The sequence below is a fragment of the Notechis scutatus genome, chromosome 5, assembly GCF_049901735.1.
Source record: "Notechis scutatus isolate UNSWTSFEM ecotype Mainland chromosome 5, rNotScu1.2, whole genome shotgun sequence".
Classification (NCBI taxonomy): domain Eukaryota; kingdom Metazoa; phylum Chordata; class Lepidosauria; order Squamata; family Elapidae; genus Notechis; species Notechis scutatus.
The window spans coordinates 50,881,061-50,900,866 of NC_142013.1; the positions used below are offsets into that span (position 1 = coordinate 50,881,061).

The 19,806-nt window shown below is 35.5% G+C and overlaps 1 protein-coding gene across 8 annotated transcripts in view; it reads right to left on the bottom strand.

Annotated features, from left to right (window-relative positions):
- TIAM1 (TIAM Rac1 associated GEF 1) overlaps positions 1-19,806 on the bottom strand; it is a 222,692-nt gene that overhangs the window by 68,443 nt on the left and 134,443 nt on the right. The gene's annotated exons all lie outside the window — the stretch shown is intronic.

Here is a 19,806-nt window from a genome sequence, read left to right on the forward strand (position 1 = left end):
ACAAGTGCATTTAAAAAGTTTAACATTTTTAATTCTTGTAGATTCAGAGGGAGAGATTTAACCACTTAACCTTAACTTTTAAGCTATTCATTCAGCATTTTAAATTGATTTGAAATGGTAAGATAAACACAGAAAATGAAAGCTCTCGTAGTCCTCACTGATGCTAAATTTAATGGCTATTTTCTTGCTCTTGCTGATGAAACTCACAATCCATAGGTGGCATTACCTAAATAATAGTAATAATTGTGTATTACATTAAAACATTTTATAGACAAATTCATCAAATGTAAATACTCCAAAATCATATTTCATATTTATTTAAATATATTAATGCTTCTTCCTATGTCAGGTAAAATGCTGTAGAAAGGAAAATTATTAAAATAAATTCAATACAACCAAACATTACAAGATTCAAAATTGCTATAAATATGAAATGAAAGAAAGTAAGGAAGAATTTTTAACATACATTAAAGATTTAAGGTCCGTAACCAAGCAGGCATCTAAAATCTAAATGCAGAATATTCTTTAGAATTAATTGTGATTAAGGTTCATCGGTTGGTCTATATATTTAAGCTCACAGCAGCAAAAGAATCTATACATTCTGGGTAACACAAATGATAACAAGAAAATCATGTCCTTTAGAATGTATATGATAAAATACTGTACAAATAACTTGTTTAGAGATCTTATTTTCCACTGCAGAGATAACTATAAAGGACAATAAAATAAATAATGAGACAGATTTTTTTTCCAGTCTGGAATTGGCTCAAGTAGACTGAATCTTTCTGCCAGAGGGACTTGATGGTTCATCCCATCAATCACTGCTATTGACAAAGGTTGCCTTTGGGTTCTGGATATCTGATACAGCTTTTATGGTTATATTGCTTAAATAACAGGCCCTCTGGTACAGTAATCTATTTTCGACCTCCTGTACCATACAGCAAATTCAAAAACTATCATAGTTTGCCTTAACGTGCATGTATTAACCAAACCAATACTCCCACTATACACACATAGACACCAGTACCTAGTGGTTAAGGTCTGGAATAAAGGTTGTAGTTCTCCCTTAGGCGTACAAGCCAGCTGAATGACTTTCAGCCAATTAATCTCCCCCAGCTTTAGCCTGAGAAATAAAAAAGGCTATCTACCAACCTTGATTTGGCCAGAGAGGTGAATTATGGTCTACAATTTTCAATTAAATTTCAGTTAATAGGTCTTCATTCTACAATGGGTTTATTTGGAATGATAATGATGATGGTGATTTATACAATACACATGAATGTATGTATGAATGAACTTCTTAGAATGATTCAGCAGAAAAGTATTTGTTAAGTTTGGAGAATAATGGAGACCAGACATCTGACCAGTGACTTCAGTATTCTTTCTCTGCCTTAAATCTCCATGCATGCTAATTTCCCCCTTTAGAAAGCAATTCACAGATATAAACATAAACCAGAAGTGTAGAGTTTTAAACATTTCCTAGGGAACTTTTCACTGAACTTGTTTGTTCTTTATCTCATGAATACAAATCACTAGAATATAAAACTGATTTTAAAAATTTGAAATAAATTTTGGATTGTATTAATATTCAACAACTGTATTACTAATCTTCTTTAAATTAGAAATCATCCTCATAGGAACACAAAAAATTAAGACCTTTTTTTGAGGTGGGGTTGAAATCAACCTCAATATAGGAAGGATATCTGATGTCTGATACTTATTTTAGATGCATTATTATATATTAAAGTTCATATATTATATCCCTTCAGTTTGTCATGTGATTATTTTTATCCAAAGTAAATGCATGTAAAAAAGCTGCAGTATACATTTTCATATGGCTAATTTTGCTGGTGAATTATATACTCTTACAATATAACCATAACAATGAGGCGCTTGAGCTCAAAAATAAAAGAAACAAATTCCCCAGCTAGAGGATCAAAGATAATTTCTTCCCAATATGACTGAATGCTGTGGATAAACCAAGTGCTTGAACTGATCCTTAGGCAGTATTCCATTTGAAGTAGTGAGGAATAAACACATAAATTGCAACCAAGACATTTCTGAATGCCTGTAAAATTGTGAATCGTGTCTGGCTGATTAGGAATATATTCAAGAATAAATACTCCCTTTGCATATCCTGAAAACATTTTGTAAATCTGATATAAACAAAATAACTCAGACCTTTGGGATATCATACAAATGATTCTCACAAAGAGGCACAGAAACAGCAACCTGAACTTTCAGGGCAGGTTTCCATAACTAGCAGCCGTTAACTGTGGAACTGTGCTACATTCAGTGAAATTAAAGCAATCAGCTGTTCCCAGACAGTCTGAATGACCTTCAAACAGACTGTTAGGAACTAAGTCTGGAAATGCAAACTGCTGCAATTGTCATACTTTTCCATGTATATAAACAGAAACAGGAACTTGGAGAATTGTTTTGTTCATTTCTGGTCACTGAACAGCAAAAATTACAGTTGTATAAAAACAATTTCTCAGTTCCTGGAAACAAATTATTTTAAATTATTGTTCACTGTATTGAACAATAAATAAAAATTGAAATGTTAAAAAAAAGGTTTTTAACAGAGATAAGTAGGAGGTGGTGAATTTATTTTAACTATTTTGTGGTATCAGGGTCAGAGGATTCCAGTTCTGGGACTGGACAAGTGGCTGGTGATTAGCTATGAATACACTATCAGCTTTATTTCAATGTTGGGTTTATGTCAGCTTTAGAGCAACACAAACTCTGGAGCTCAGTCCAAACTGTCAAAATTGATTAAAAATGAGAATCTTTCTGAAGATTATATATTTCTTATGGTTGATTATAAGGAAAAAATGGGTCAACTTTGTAAGTAATTAATATATGACTCTATCATGAAGCAACCTTTACTTGGATGATTTAAACATTTCAGGTTAAACAAAGTATAAACTTAACATTTCTCTTTTTATTTTGATAAACAGTGTTTCAATGTTATTTTTTCCCATTTTTCTAATAATCCAGAATATTAAGTAGAGAATAGGCAACTAGAGTTAGGCTATAAATATTTAAAATATAAACTAGTGACATTTTAAATTTAATTTTATAATAGAAATGGCAATTCAAAATGAATTGTATTAGCTTACAAATTTGAAAACTGTGTTAGCATCAGTTCTTAGTTTCTCCATCCAGAATTCAAAACATAATTTAGTATTGGATCATACAAGTAAGTTTTTATACTGAACTAGTAAGCAGAAGTCCTACTTATTATTCATAGACAATTATTTTGTTCTGCTTTAAGGTTTTAATTTCTATTTTTTAATAATGAAATGGAAAAAAGTGGCATTGATTAATGGATACAGATGCTTAAAAATGTGAATCTATAACCTGCTTCTCAGCTGTGAAGCCATAATTTACTCATCCCTTCAGTTTTAATAACAGATGTAGGTAACCCTACATCAAATGCTGTTTCAGCTGCACCTTATTCCAACTCACATGCTTCAAGCAAGCTGTCAATCACTGCTTCTCTTTCTATTAATTTTCATGAATTGCCTCATTTTTAAAAAAAAATGGCTCTCAAAAATGTGTATTGCAGCTTCAGGCACCAAGTAACTTTGATGTCATGCTGTACTCCATAACATTGTTTAAACACTATATTAAAACTAAGAAAACAATTACATATTTCGACTGGCATTTCAATATGTTATGATTAATTACGTTGAATTGAAAGGGGTTCATTAGAAGGTCAGGTAAAGCATTATCCTTTAAAATATATGTATAGTTCAGTTATCAAGTAGGTGAGTTATTCTCCCCCAGCCTCAGCTGTTATGACCAATAAATCACTCCATCCAACAAATAGGAGTGGTTTTCTAAGTAAGCTCAAATTTAGAGTTCTTTACAAGCTATATTATGCCATCCCACAGAGATTTCACTGTATATTTGTTTGATTTGTTATTCTTGTCAGTGTTTTTAATGCAGGAAAATTACACTGTCTTCTGCATTTAAGAAATAAGATTTTGGAATTTGTGTGTGTGGCATGGCACAGAAAAGCCATATACTGGCATCCTTTTTGAGAGATACCAAATATTTGAATATCACAATTCTGCTCTTTCGTATGTACCACGTTAGCAAGAAGCAATGCAGACGGGCTGATGTCAAAGGGAATGCATGAATCATATGTACATCAAGAAATAAGTCATATCAGTATTGTTTTCATATAAAAGTGGGCCATAGAAAAGCATTTGGATGAATTCTGTACATCCAAATTCTGTTATAAAGGGGTGCTCATGTTCTGACTGCAGTCAGCTCATAATACATGGAACGGCTGGTGTCTTTGTGGTTTTAATGATTTTAATATGGTTCTTATGTTGTTTTAATTCTTTATTAGGGGTATAAGTGATTATATAAATGTTCTAAATAAATAAATACCCCCAGGTTCACCATGCAAAGTTTGCCATCCTTTCTTCCTTTAGCAGAATATTCTATGGTAATTAGACAGCTATATATAGTAATAGCGTCTTTTGCATGTTCTCCCAGAGCTTTTTCTCCCCTGCTAACTATTTTCTGTACATCTACAAGTCTTGGAATGTTCTTGTTCTGTCTAACTACCTCTCCACCTTGGACAGTGACAGTACTGCTCATAATGTAAGTACCAGCACACAAAAATTATAGTCACTATTGGCATTTGGTATATTCCAAAATATGCCTTAATGTGTTGCTAAGCTAGCCAAATTAATGTGGGTCTGTGTCTAGATGAGATTTCACATGGAAACTCCGTATATGCCACTTTGAATTCCAATAAGAAAAAAAACAGGTAATACAAATGTACCAATCAGTAAATAAGCAATGAAGATTTTTAGACCGCATTGTTTTTCAATTATTTTCTAGACTGCTGACATAAAAAAATTATCTATGCTACCGACCATTTAACTTTCCTTTGTGCTGTGTACTCTGCAGAAGATGCATGTCTCAGATAAAAGCAGACAGCTTGTAAGGAAGAAGAATAGTTATGAAAGACACATATAAACTATACTATGTTCACGTGTAATACTTCAACAGAAAGGCAGAATACAGCACACCGGAACCATTAAAGTGCGGTTGATTGATTCTGTTTGGCTGCCATTATCAGCTAACCAATTTGGACAGCTGTAAGCAAGATTTCTTTAGTATTAAGCATGAATAGGAAACTGTCACTTGTTCTTTATTCAAGCAAACAAGAATAACAGAATAACAGAGTTGGAAGGGACCTTGGAGGTCTTCTAATCCAGCCCCTTGCTCAGGCAAGAAAACCTATACCATTTCAGACAAATGATTGTCCAATCTCTTCTTTAAAAGCTATTTAAGACAAGCCAGAATTAATTAGACAACTACTAGACAACCTTAGGTCATCATTTCAGATGAGATATTTCCTTACCAGATTCTTCAATGCTTTTAACAATGATAGAAATGTACTAACTTCACTGGAAAAGCTGGGATACATGTAGAGGTGTATTTGTCTGAAAAAAATAGTCCATGTTGATCTGTATAGCACAAATGCCAGCACAGGAAATGTCTTATGACATTTTGTATTATGTCATAAAGTGTTTAATGACAATGTTAGCTATTACAGTTTATTTTTACTCTGATGTATATTATTTCACTGGAGTAAATATCAAAAATACAGGCAGGAAGCACATGTTTTCAAAACTCACATATTTCAATCTTTGCCAAATTTGGAAAAGTTACTAAGTATTTTATAATTTGGGAGAAGTAATTTCAAGCCATGGCCTTTAAACAAACATATCCCCATAAATATACTATCATCTCTACTGCCCTGTGTGAAATTTAACAGGTTCTAGTTCTTCATTGCATTATTGGAGGAATTTTTAAAATAAAAAGTTGATGCAAGATTATTTTGCTCAAGTCATTTCTTTAAAAGTGGCAAAAATGGAATTATTTAAAAAATATTTACAAAATGAATGAGGGCTTCTAGGCTCTTATTGCAGCATTTCTGCTCTTTTCTGTTACTACATTAGTCAATTGTGCAGTTTCTTGACTGAAGCACGTTACATGTTCTCTGTGACCATATCCATAAAATGTATAGAAGCATCTAGCGTGTAAAAATAATAGGTACAGCTATAATTCAATCCACAGGTTTATTTGAAATGTTAATTCAGACACAAAACTATTTCATATAGAAATGATTCTTACATACAGTCCATAAGCACTTGATGGGATAATTAAATATTGGCCACACTCATCCAGTCAGCCAGAAGTAGCAAACTTCCCATCAAGTGCTTATCTTCCTCTTGAAATCAAAATTAGTGTTTTCCTTCCAAGTACATCATTTGGACTAAATGCCATCAAGTGAATGTTGATTCTGAATGACCACATAGATGTTCTCCAGGATGATCTGTCCTGAATCTGGCAGTTCCATTGAACAGAAAGCTTTATTATGCTTCTTTATAATTACCAGACCGCACTACATAGAATTTCAAACTTGTTATTTACATTATTCCAGCATACTGTACTAAGCTCTAGACTGATTTTCACCATGAAAACTTCCAATTCCATTGTAAATTGATTAAATCAGCTTTTGTCTGCATAAACTTTAGCTTGGAAATCCCTTTTGGAAAGCTAAGATATAGCATCATGATAGTCAGTAGAGACCAATACTCAAGAGATATCCATCCCTACCTATCAAGATATCTCCGCTCCTAAATATGGCTCATTTCTTGCTATGCTTTTTACTTCTCTTTCGGCTGTCATGAAACGGTGGGAGGGGGAATCTTCAAGGAAGAAGACAGGAGGTGTTTTGCATTCCTTTGCTGGGTAAGAAAAGGGAGGGGGATTCTTTGTTGTAACTTTCCATTTCTCACTAACCTCTGTCCTCTTATATGCGCAACTGCGAACTTTTATCAAAATATGTCAAGGTCACTGACAGTAGCCTCATCATCACCTAGAGATGACCACATGATCCTATTCAGAAGTTTTAATTGGAAGAATCATTTGATCTCTGGAGGGGGGAGCAATTCTATCCCTTTGTATATGCATTTTACCCACCAATATTTTAGTTTCGAATTGATTCTGTTTGCTACCATTCATTTTCCAGTAAAAGATAAATTCTGCTCTACAGCATGGAGTCTGAGTATTTCTTTTCTTGGGATTTAGAAGGAGCACAGTCTGACATTATTCCGAAACTCAAATACATCAACCCACCCGAGAAAAACAGCAACTTTTCTTCCGAGGGGCTTCCTCTCATTGTCGCCTCCAGCCAGCGATGAAGAGGACCAGGGAGCTGTGGGGGCAGCCTTTATTGCTGCCAGAGATGCCGGCTGCTGATTTACTGGCCGACCTGACCCTGGAAGAAACCCCAGCTGAGATGCCCAGATGGTCGTTGGGGGTCGGTTGGAGAGATCGGGACCACCCCCTCCCAGAATCACTGTAAGACGAAGAGGTGCGAAGGAACGGCTGTGGCAGGAGGGGGAGGAGATGGAATGCAGGCTGGATCAAGGCGGGCAGATTCCTTATGGATGCTTCTGAAAAGCCCGGCACGGCTCAAAGGTATGAGGGGGAAGAGGGAGCGAAGTCAGCCCGGAAAAGTCAAGCCAACCCCACCCCCTAGCCCAACCTACGCCGGTGCAGCCACCCGCGGCCGCCTGGGAGCCCCAGCAATAGGTGTGCTTCCTGGAAGGCGCCCCTGCCTCCCTTAGATGTGAAATTTGGAGGAAATCCCAGAGACTTGGGGTTTTTCCTGGTGCAAGTGGGAAGCTACATGGCAGAATTTGAAAGGGAGTTCACTTCTGAAGCAGCCAAAGTGAGATGTGTCACCAGGACCCTGGAAGGGATGGCAGCAGACTGGGTGGTGACTTTGTTCAATGATAACTCCCCCAACTGCAAAACCTCGATGTTTTCATGACTGCATTGAGGAGAAGATTTGAAGACCCCCTGGCAGAGAGAAGGGCTAGAATCAAATGAAAACCTTGACCCAAGGGGGAGATCGGTGGCAGATTACACCCAGGAGTTCAGGCAGTTGGTCTCCTGTCTCCGAGGCTGGCCCCAAGAGGCCCTGGTGGAAACCTACAAAGACGGCTTAAATGAAGAGGTATACCACATGTGCATCTCCCGGAAGGATCCACGTGATTTGCAGTCGTGGTACTTGCTGGCGGAAGAGGTGGATATTGATCTGGCTCGAAACAGACGCAGAAGGGCCCTGGCTGGAGAAATCTAACCCCCCGCCCCAAGAGGCCCTCACTCCCCAAAGAGGAGGGATGGCAGCAAGAGCCAAGACCACAGCCTGCTTCCGTTGCTGACACCAATACTAAATATAAGCATCTGGGTTTATATAGATTTTATTCAAATATCCTCCCTCATTCCCCCCCCCAAAAAAACCCCTGCAAGCTTCAAAACTCACAAGTTGGCAATAAAATTTTATCAGTTCTAGCTAAAATGTTGATATCTGATTATTCTGTGTATCACTGTAAGGAAGTTTTTGATGAAGTGTTTTTCCACCCTGTTCTCAAATGCCTATCCTTGATTGTCAGCTCTTCCTCTGGATCCAAGAATAAAGGAAATGCAACAATAATCTTCAGGTTGGTGTTTTCCTAAACTATTTTTTCTCCCAATCTTTCCAGGACTTCTTGCATCATTGCGCAACCCCTAAAAGACTATATACATAGTTCTTCTCCTTGAGGCTTCTGGTGCTCAGCCAGAGTTCATATTATGTGAAACAATGGGTAGGATCTGAAGTGCAGAGTTTTTTGCCCTCTTTGTCAAAAACTGGTCCAGGTGATATGCTGAGTCATTACTGCTTACTGCTTCTCAGTAAAATTGCCACAGGCAAAACTGATTAACCTTCTCCCAGAAGCAACACCCATAATCCTATCTATTAATGCAGTAGGTTTTAGTTTAGTTTACTTTATTGTCATTGCACCTCGTATAATGAAATCAAACACCATCTTCAGTGCATATCATGACCATTTTTTAAAATATTGTCAGATATTTCAGCAGAAAAATGCTGACATAGACCTGGCTTGCTCCATGGAAACTTGTTATATAGTTAAAATTGCTACATAGTTACCAAAAATTATAGTTCCATGTAAGTCCCTGTTTTAAGTCTATAGAATTGGGTGATCACTATATCTGTTACCCCCTATGATGCTGGCAGACGTGCTGCTTCGGGACTGCTCTCCCTTAAGGGCAGGCAGCCAGGAGAGCCTTCTGAATCGGTTCTGGTGATTACGGCTTTTACAAAGCTACGCTCCCTCCAGGGGCAGGAAGCAAAGCAAGCCTCTCTCTTCATGTTCTTTCTGTAAAAATGCTGCCGATCTGATGGCCCATAACTGTCAAAGCGCTCAAAATGGCGCTTCCCGCCCGACATCTGTCAGGCGGCAAAAACAGCCTGTCAAGGAGTGAAAACCGCGGTCCTTCACAGCAGCTCCTCTTGCCGCGTTAGGGCAAAAAACTGCATCCCAATATAGCTCAGATTTGAATGAAAGTATTTGATGAAAATAATGAAAATTATAATAGTGGTAATTGGCCAATAGAGTTTTAACAGTTTGATTACTATTGGCAATATCTGTTTTATCTTAAGGCATTTGTGACAATTAAATCTTCACTGTGATATAGAGAGAGCTGTGCTATTATGCCCCATCGAGCTTACAGTATAAACATTGAATGGCATATTTTAAAAATCACATGATAGACAACAAGATTTGTTTAAGCAGAAATCATTCTTGAATGCAAATAAGAGAAATTATAGCAGATACAGAAAGTTGTTGTTTCAAATATTAAAGAAGCAATGTTTTATGCTAGACTTCCTCAGCTGGGTGACCTCTTGATGCATTGGTTTAATTTTCCTAATATATCCAAATGGCATTCACAGTGGGATTGGTTGTCTTATACTGAATTACAGATTTAGATATGAAAAGCCTATGGAGATTTTGGAGAACTTGGAGGCACTTCCACATTACAGTTGTGTTATAATTTAACACATAACTCAGTGGATTTTCTGGTTGTCTCTATGGTTAATAGCAAATCAATGTTATCAAACTATTGATGAAGCATCAGACCATTCTGTACTTCATATTCTTTCTGAGTCTATGCATGTATATTAAAATGTAAAATATGAATATGATACATATGCTTTGCAAACATGTGCACTGCATGAAATGATTACCAGAGTGCTATGAATGGTTGCAGCTGTTTTTGATTAAATGTTTGATGACAAAAGTCCAATTTCATCTCAGTGAAATATGTTAATGGGACTTGTTTATTTCCTGTTTCCCTAAGAAACCGTTAAGGTGGTCTATATGAAAGCTAACTTAACTGCAATAACATGCTGGAAGAGATAGTTTTCATATTTCATGATGTTTACGAAAATAAAACCTTCCTTTTAAGGCTAGAGCAAACAGCCTTGCCTTTCAGCAAAAGATGAGGATTATTTGCACTTACCTTCAAATATATTTTCAAAGTATACAAGATAGAACAAGAAAAATGCTGAAGAAGCAAACTAGTTACATAGAAGTAGCTTGTCTGAACAATTTCATAAATGAATTGAGACAGAAATTAATTATGATCTACCAGATGTTAAACCAGGTATAGAAAACTGTAAAAAAAATCATTCAGGGGAAAAAAAAGATTGAAAAATATATTTAACTGGAAATGTTAACTCTTCCAAACAACACTCATCTAATAGACATACTTTCTCATCAATTGTAGCAATTCTTTGTAAATTTTCACAAGACGTCCTTGAAGTGTATAACATATAATCAAGAGATTTCCTTAACTTAAAAACTTCAATTGTGTGCACAAAATTGAAATGTGTACATTCAATACAAAGAGCAAACCAAATCACTGTAATTATCTAAAGCCATTCTATTTGGACTATATACAGTACATGCATGGGGGGGAGGGGGTGCCAGAGTACGAGAAAGAATCATAAATGTTTACTGTACTAATTAAAATCATTTATTTTATATAACAATATCAAGCTTTTAAAATCAAAGTTCTTTTGACCATCCCAGTAATATAGAAGCACTGCTCCGGCTGACAGCCACAGCTCTTGGTTTTTTAAAAAAAGTATTTGGGATTAGCTGCTTTTAGACTGGCCACTAGTTTCTCCTGGGAAAGAAGAAATATAAGAGTGCTTTTCAGTGGAACTCCGCCCAGGCAACAAAATCTTCCCATGCTTTATGTGCATATAACATTTCTGATCTTTTTAATGGTAATTGTGGTTTGTTCCTCCGATTTGTTCTCTGACATTTATAATTCTTATTCTGAACTTCCAGTTTCCAGCTTCTGAGTTTTGCAGACCTGTCAATCATCTTACTTGCAAGAAAATGGACAGAACATGAAAATAACAGTACTGGCACTCATATTTTGTTCTTGCTATCAGGATTCAGAACATAATGGTCTGAACATGCAAGTCCTCCATAAAAATAAAAAAAACTGGTAGAAATCAAGATTCTTAAACTGAGCTGAAACTGAGCTTCAATGATGACTCAAAGTTCTTAAGCTGAGCTTCAGTGATGGCGATTGCAAGGATATGCCCTTTAAAAGCTTTTTTGCAGACATGGAAGTGGGTTGCTATGGCTTTCTATTAGCATATTTCTGTTTTGAAGCTATGGCTTTTAGATTTCTTGGTAAATTCCTATCCAAGTGCTAATGAGTTCCACTCCTGATTAGTTTTGTAGGGAGGGGATCAGCCAAGCTCAGGTAGTTCTAACATCTACTGCAGGGGTGTCCAACTCACATCATCATGGGGGCATCACATGATGTATTGGGACTTATTTCCTCTTCACTAAACCGGGGTGGGCGTGGCCAGCACGTGATGCAGCCAGCCATGGGCTGGGAGTTTGACAGCCCTGATCTACTGAGACATCACAGGCAATAGCTAGTGGTCTCATTATCTTATGTGTGGAAGTCCCATTGGTTTATTTTATGTCTCCAGACTTTAAACCATTACCATTACTACCTACTGATTTTTGTTACATTTGTACTGGCACTCACACCAGAGCATTAGAAATAGAAAACATGATGAAACATCCATTTTCAAACTCCAATCACTTCAATATATTCTACTATTAAGATAACAGAATAGGTTTTCAGGTTTGTTAATACCACTAAATGGTGTTCATGAGCAATAACTTCTAATTCTCCCCTCTTCACTTCCTCTCTTTTTTCTCTTCAGTTCTTTGAATTCTCTCTTTTTCTCTTTAGTCCTTTGATGCTAGAGAAAAAAAGGCAACCTACCATTTGTTTCAGAAGAGCAGCAACAATGATATTTTTATATTCCTCAGATGAAAAGTTTTAACGTCTATTCTACATTAGCCATAAATGAAAGTGCAAATTCCTTCTGAATCTTCACAGGAAATCTCTTTTAAAAAAAAAAGGAAACGTTGCTGCATAGTAAATCTGAACACTACCTACCTGGCCAATACATGATTTACGCATCATTTTAACTTTAGCCATAATTTACATTCATGCTGACATAATATTCATTGCCAGAGGAAAAGTATTTTTAAATAAGTCCTTGAACTTTCAGTTCAGCTGAGGAACGTATGCAAAAATAGTACACTGAGCAATTTGCACAATACAGTAGAATTTCACGTTAAGTTAATGAAGGAAAACAGTATTACTGTTGAAATATTTAATATTTTATACTGCTGTACTATAGCTCTATGTTAGATGCCATAAAAAATTAAATGGCAGAGAGTGATAAATACAGTATATGGTTTATAATAGCCACTAGGCAACCCATGCCTCGCTGGGACATCATTTCAAAGATATTTCCTTACCAGATTCTTCAATTGCCTTCAGCAATGACAGAACTTCTAATGTGCTGCTTTCACTAGAAATATGGGGATACATTCAAAGATGTATCTGCTTTAAAAATAGTCCATGTTGATCTGCGTAGCACAAACATCAACACAGGAAATGTTTATGACATTTTGTATTGTTTTATGATACTTTTTATAAAATTTGCCAAATTTCAATTCCAGGGGAATTGTGAGTTGTGAATTTTTGGACATATTCTATCTAAATTGGCCCATTTGAGATATCTTGATTTTTTCAAAAAAAAAAATCTGTCTTTTTTCTAGATATATTGAACTACAGTTTCCATAGTCTCTATCCTGAAAAGCCAGCGACAGCATAGCCTAAGGATTATGGAAATTGAGACTTTATTTTAAAACCTTTTAACACTAATTTTGAAGCATTTGTTGGGCCTTGTTTATAAATTGTTGATGAAATATGACTCTCTACTTTGTCTACTGTAAATTCTAACAAAGCAAAGATACGGTTAAATAAAGAAATTACAAACAATAATCAATATGCAACAATGGGAATTTCAATGGGAGAAAAATATTCACAGTGAATATTAGAGAAAACTGATGTAACATGTTTTAGCACTGGTGGAACAATCCAGACTGCTCATTAATATGGCAGTTCTCTAAATATGGGAACAATTATTTGAAATATAATGAACAGATTTGAGGACTTTTTTTAACTTGGTCACAATGTTGGAAAGCTAAATAATGTTGAAAAATTATTTATTGAATTTTCTTTTCAGCTTTTTTTAAAAAAATCAATTTTAACCCCATATGCCTACAATTATGTATTTTTATTTTTTACCAAATATGGAGTTCAGTAAATTTTAATTTTTATAATGTAACAATTAAGGTTTATAGCTATTTAAAAGTACACAGAATTCTTTCTTAGAAGAATGGCTAATGAACCTGAATGCCTTATTGTCCAGAATAACTTTATGGTTCACAAGTAAATCAAACACAAAATTTACTTCAACCTGAAACAATGATTCACCTTGTACCTGCTTACAGACAAAGACCATGAAACCAACAATTAAATTAGTGAGGACTTGGACTGAGGAGGCAAAGCTAAAGCTACAGGCTTGCCTTGACTGCAATACTAGACAACACAGTATCAACAGGAGAGACCTTCAAGTTTCTACGTTCTGTCATATCTCAAGACTTAAAATGGACACCCAACATCAAAAATGTCATCAAAAAAGCACAAGAAAGAATATTCTTTCTGCGCCAACTCAGAAAGCTCAAACTGCCCAAGGAGCTGCTGATACAGTTCTACAGATGAATTATTGAGTCTGTTATCTGCACCTCTATAACTGTCTGGTTTGGCTCTACAACCTAACAAGACAGACACAGACTTCAGAGTGTAATTAGAACTGCAGAAAAAACCATTGCAACCTGCCTTCCATTGAGGACCTATATACTGCACGAGTCAAAAAGAGGGCTGTGAAAATATCTACAGATGCCTAACATCGTGGACATAAATGGTTTTAACTTCTACCCTCAAAATGACACTATAGGGCACTGCACACCAGAACAACTAGACACAAGAACAGTTTTTTCCCAAATGCCATCATTCTACTAAACAACTAATTCCCACAACACTGTCAAACTATTTACTAAGACTGTGTTACTATAATTCTTCTCATCCCTCCTATTATCTCTGTCCTCCCACTTATGACTATAACCTTGTTGCTTATATCTCTACGGTTTATATTTTTTTATATGTTGCCTAGTATGATTTGACTGCTTATTTAATAACTTATGACATCACTAATCTTACTATTCTTGATGAATGTATTTTTATTTCTTTTTATGTACACTGAGAGCATATACACCAAAGACAAATTCCTTGTGTGTCTAATTACACAATTCTATTCTATTTCTAGAGAGGAACTTTCTATATGAACTTGTATTACATCTAATTGTATTGTATTAGGTTTCTATTAACATAACAGTTTTAATTTGCTGGATAGAAACTACAGTAATTATTAATCTCATTTTATGATTTATATTCTTCAGACTATTAATACTGATATTAATAGATTACATTTAACAATGATCTGTAGTTTTTAAAGCAATATAATGTAGTCAGCTATTCAAACCAAACAAATAAAAAAGTTTACAGAAATTTGGTCTATCATATTTAAGAGCTCCAGACACAAGAAAGATAAATTTTTCATCTTTGTGCTTATGCAGAAAATCATTCTGGAATAATTGGAAAGGCTGTTCTTGTTTTCTATACTTGCAAAGAGGAAAGCTATTATCTTGATCAAGACAACATTTTGAATCTGTCCTTTCTAATATGGAATTTAAAGGAAGTCACCAAGTTCAAATCAATCCCATATTTTATTATGTTCCAGTTACTTTTAATAAAATATAACAAAAATCCTAAATTTTAATCTTGACTTCCTCAAAACTTATCCCAGAAATCCTAAATACAGATATATGAACATGGCTATATTTTTATTGCTATGGACAGGTTCTTCCCAATTTTCTTCCTTTGGCTGATAATTCATTGGGACTTCTAATTCTTTTGTCTGATTGTTTCTTAGCATAATGAAATGTGAGAATGAGCTTGGAGAAAGAGGGGAAGAGATGCTCTCTAGGCAATAATCAGACAAGAAAGGTAGGAGCCCCCAGTAACTTAACAATCAAAGAAAGAAACTTAGAAAAGACTCACCCGAATGGATCAAACAGTTAAAAGTAGAAGTGGGAAGTTTTGTACTATCAGACTTGCCAGTTACCATTAATGTAGCCATACAATCAAGTAGATTTAGCTCATCAAGCTATGTTTCCTCCCTCGTTTATTCAGAGGTAAACACCTTTGCTGACATCTTTGCAGCATCTCTTTCCCTCATCCCCCAAAGTCACACACACATTCCACTACAACCCAGGACATAATACAGAAACATCATTGTTAATGCTAATGGATGACCTTTGGAGAGTTCAGCAATAGAGATGGTGCAACTGACAGGCATGGCTAGGGGACCTTTGTACAGATACAGTATGTCTTGTATGCCAATTACTCCCATTCCTCAACTGGGAAGCCTTGCATTCACTCATACTTTGCTCACTTTCCAGTTGGATTATTGCAACATGTTCACATGAAGTTGGCCTCAAAGAGCATCTGGGAATTACAGCTGCTCTAGAAAACAACAGCTTGTACCATACTGAAGGCCTCTCTGTTTACCCATATTATTAGAGTTGGGTCTACCAAGTTAGAAGCAAATTTGTCAACAATTGACGGCTATCTCACAAATCCAATTTACATTTTACCCTTTTCAGAGCTAGATGCACAGCTGAAAAATCATAGCTGTGGATATCTCATTCAGAAATGTGAACAGTATGTACTTACTTAAAAACATTTTTAACATTTTTCTATGCTATGTGACAATGTGCTCCTACTCCCAGTAAAAATTTAAATTTTTATTTTGAAATATAGCTATTTATCTTGTAATCACAATAACAACATAGTTATCTGCTCCTATTATAAGCAGCATAAGGACAATGCATGAGTTTCAACAATGGGCAACTGATTGCAGAACAGCAATGCTAGCTGAAAATCTATTTATGGTAATTGTTAAAAAGAAAAATGCAATCATTTCCTAAATATACCTTTTTCAGGAGGTACATATAACTATCATGTTTTTGCACACGCACCCAACAAGCTTAGTAATGGCTGCTAAAAATTAAAAACAACTAACTCCATTCTATAACTACAGTACTCTAGCTTTCCTTTCCTTTTTAATGAGAATAAATGGTTGTGGACCCAATCTTTCAGAAAAGAAAGGAAGGCAACTGAGGTCAACCAATCTTTCTCTTTCATCTTGAAGGTCAGTCCTAGCTGGGGTAATTTACGTAGGCAGCAGTTCTTAAGTGGTATGAAAGGATGGCAAAGAGTCTAGAGATTACTCTGGAATAATAAAGAGTTTTGTTTGAAAAGGAAGGGATCAGAACGGAGCTTAGAACCTGGCTATCCAAAAGGAACATTTTGTTAAAGAAAAGAATGCTACTGAAAAGCAGGCTTCCTTCAGAGCTTTTATGCCAACATAAACTGCAAAATCAAAGCAATATTTCCTCCCTCTCTCCAGGGGATCTTTGTCAGTTAGGCTGAATTCTTAAGTGCTTTGTAGTTACCCTTACCCCAATATTTTAGATGTTAATCACTTGCATCATTCACATTCAGAGCACTCAAAAAGCACTCCAGTTCTCAAAATCTATACTCATGTTTAACCTCTAAATTAACTAAAGGAAACTAAATCCTTTTTTTTTTAAGCCACAAGGATTTTTCATATGCCTGTATATACTTTCGGTGAAATTAGGAACTAGGTTTGTATAATTTTGTAAAGGTTATTTGCAGCATTTCGGCTGAATTTTTTATTCTAGAAGCAAGTTTGACTAATGAATCATCTACCTCACAGATTCGGTATATGATGGATCAGTTTTCTGCACATCTGAAGAAAATATGAAAATAATATGTAGATCTAATCATTCTGAGGAAAGCTATGACTTTTAGTCATCTATTTATTACCTTTCTGTAACTTAGAACAAAGGGAAATGTCAGCGCATTCAGATTTCTAACTCTGTTTTCTTTTTTTCCTAGAATAAACTGCAAAATATCAGAACAACATATTAGAACAGCCCACAATTGAAAGACAAGCCTAGGAATAAAGATCTACTGAAAGCACATCACAGAATAAGTGCCTACTGAAATTAGACTTCATTTTCAGATTTATAATTTTTAGTCAACGTAGAGAAACAAATCTGCTTTGAACCGTTTCATATTATTCCCAATGGATAACATTACAAGATTCTGTTATTCTGTGTTCTTTGTTTTAAAAAGACTACTAGATATGCTTCAAGACAAGCTTTTTTATTTTTATTTTTATGTTCTGTGTTGGACATCTTTTGTGATAGTAGTAAAAAGCATTATTTCAGAAATAATCTTTTGGAGTTCTGAGATTGTTCTTTCAATGCCAACAAAATGGTTGCTATGAGGAAACTCTGTTGACCGAGTCTGGCCTATCATAAAAGATAAATTTATCAGAAGGCAAACTGTTAAAGATGCAGCTCCCTGGCCCTCTCTAGAGCAGCAATGACAACAGGAGGAGAACAAAGGGAGCCAGAGTGATGCAAGCAGCATCATGATATTATAACACAAGCCACTGGCCCTCTTCTACATTATAATGCTATGCACATGGCCATAAAGGAAGTATTTTGCTCCGGACTCACTGGTGTGCTCTGCTCTATCCCCCAGCTTGTTTTTTTTCTGACCAAACAGATACACCTCTACAGAAAGCAGTGGGCTGCAGTCGTTCATTATTATTGTTATTATTTTTAAAAATGCCCATGGGGCACATGTGGATTTAAGGCAATTTAGATTTTTTTTTTTAAAAAAAAAGTGTTAAAAGGTGGCACCATATTTTGCAGTATGTTCCTTTCTATTTTTAAGTGAACAGTATTTTAAAAATTAGTCCAAGGGGAAGATAGCCGAGCAGACACCAAGGTGGATATCTATAAGGATTTTTCGGCTTTTTCCTATCTCTAACCAGACTTTTGATCTGTCCTGGATAAATAACCTCAAAAAGAAAAGAAAGGTTGGTATGATTTTTTTTTTAAGCTACAGAACTTCTGCTGTGAAAACAGCAGCATCTGTTTCAAAATGTCATAGTTATATATAGAAGCAGCACATCTTCTTATATGAAGCACAGGCAACAAATCCAGAAACCCACCTCCAGCTGCCTCAGTGTCAATGGAGACATGTGTTCCCTCCCTCCTGTCCAAATTCTCTGTTTGTTTAGACTTATTTTCATTACTCAGTGGGTTTCTCTGTCTAATGCATTCTCTTTGCAGATTCCAAGCACTTTGCAGGATGTTTAAAACTCTTAAACTGAATAGCACTTAGGAGAGCTGCCTTGCCAAAGGAATCTGGACGCCAATCTAGAGATTTCTCACCCCACTACCCTACCACCATTTTATTTTAATATACAGATTTTTCTCCTTTTCATAAGATGCAGTCTATATTCCCTGTCACATATGGGTAGTTTGGTACTACCAAGCTGAGGCAGATGACTTGATAATTGTATGGGCAAATGTCATCTCAATTTTTCTCCAGTAATAATCCAGGGCCCTTCTAAGAATATTCCAATAACCTCTATGATTCTATATATCCAGAATCTTCCCTTTCCTTCTCCTATGCCAAAGGTAGATAGTTTTCCAAATGCATAGCAAAGTATGTGAGTTTCTGCTTACTGAAAGTTGCCTCAACTGGCATTTATTTTGCTTCTGATTGGTTCTTCTTTTAGGCATGGTACTCTTATTACTCTTAGCAAATTACCTACATACTGGAATAACTGAAAGATATCACTTTTGTCTAGTTTTCTCCATATCTAGCTTTTACAACCATATAATCACTAGAGTTAAAACTTTGCCTTAACTATTTTGAATTTTGTTGTAATAACATTCTTATCCTTCATGATCTTGTCTAAGTTGTGATTATCTTCCTCTCTAGCATTATATAATCTTCTACTGACTTTCCAAGATTGTTCTATTAAAAAATGCTACACTTTCACTTGTTTCCTATAAATTGTAAATTCACTAAGTGCCCTGGTTCAGCAATAAATTTCCACATTAAAAGACTAAGGAATTCACTAATGGCAAAACCCACAGGAACAACAATAAATGGCTTTACTGCAACCAAAATAGAAGCCGTAGTGTGTGTGCTGGTTAACATCAACATTATCTTCTTAATATTTAATGCTAAAACAAGATTTTTCCTCTTTGTTTTTACTTTAATAATGAGAATTTTCTAGCTTTCTAAGCTTTTAGTTAACAATATGGTAACATTTGCAGATCTCAGTTGATAGTGGTTTGGTGTCTAATTTTGATTCCAGAAACCATTTCTCCAGATTCTATCACTCATATTTGTTGTTTAAATTAAAGACATATAGCACAAAACACATCCTTGTCTCACTTCCTTCCCTATTCCGAATCATTTTTAAATCTGCTCATGAAATTTTAATGC